Below are 1286 nucleotides of genomic sequence, written 5' to 3' on the forward strand. Positions count from 1 at the left end.
GATGACATTGCAATAAAATTCTATTAGAGCATGCCTAAAAATGATTCGGGTAAACTTATTTTCAAAAAATCATCAAAAGCAAAAATAATAGGCATTACCGAACAAGTTGGACGAGATTAATGCTGAATCATGAAAATAAAATATTTTAAATTGGTGTATGTTAGTTATTGATTGGGTAACTTTGGAATAAAGGCAAGAATGATGTTGAAGATGACATTGCAATAAAATTTTATTAGAGCATGCCTAAAAATGATTCGTATTAGTAAACTTATTTTCTAAAAATCATCAAAAGCAAAAATAATAGACATTACTTTGTTCGAGATTAATGCTGAATCATTAAAATGAAATATTTCAAACAGTATGCACTCATTATACTAAAAGAACATAATCGTTAGAAAAAAATAAAAAAAAAAATAATAATAATAAATAAATAAATAATCATTAAAACAAAATTCAACCACCACACGACCTCAAAATTTCAATCACAAGACAAAAAAAAAATTTAAAGACTCGTCATGACATGGCAAGTCGTGTCAAAATCTAATTGAGGAAAGCATAAATGTATAATGATGTCAACTGAGGCAACAAAATATGTCTGTAAATGGCCACATTGTCGAGAAAGACAAATATATAATACATCATATATAGTTATATACATATATAATGGTTCCCTCTCGGCTGGACAACAAGCACTCCAAAGAGTTCAGCCTTGGTTATTTGTTAAAACATAGAAATCATGATAAAACTACCCAAAAAAAAAAAAAGAGGAAGAAGCATGTGCGAGGACTTCAGAATTTTTCTTATCAAAACCCAAATCACAAAACACCAACATTAACACTCATAGATAACAGGTAAATTTTAGTGCCTCCCAAGGAAAAGGACTGACCTATTATCATAAAAGAGAATGGGATAGGCTAACTACAACATGGAATGACATGTAAGAAAGTTGAAAATAGACAATAAATCAGCAACCAAACCCCGAATCAAAGGAAATTTCAAAGTAGTAGTCTGCGGTCGATATCTAAAAAGATAAATACCACAAATTCAAATCAAAATCACTAATTACGGAAATACTAACAAGAAAGTTCAGAACCTACTACATAAAGCCCCACTTTTGGAACGAGGTCCCTGCAAAACAAGAAGCCATGCAGACATAACTGGTTGAAAATCACTGCAGTCAAGTCCATATTCACCCATTGTACTCCACGTTTGCAATATATTTGTCCATAAGTTATAGGGACCTCAAGCAAAATAAGTGAAGATCCTAGAGCATTCTTATGATGAGA

The sequence above is a fragment of the Cornus florida genome, unplaced genomic scaffold, assembly GCF_030987335.1.
Source record: "Cornus florida cultivar Cherokee Brave unplaced genomic scaffold, ASM3098733v1 CherokeeBrave_3.0.0_Hap2_Chr06, whole genome shotgun sequence".
In the NCBI taxonomy this organism is placed as follows: domain Eukaryota; kingdom Viridiplantae; phylum Streptophyta; class Magnoliopsida; order Cornales; family Cornaceae; genus Cornus; species Cornus florida.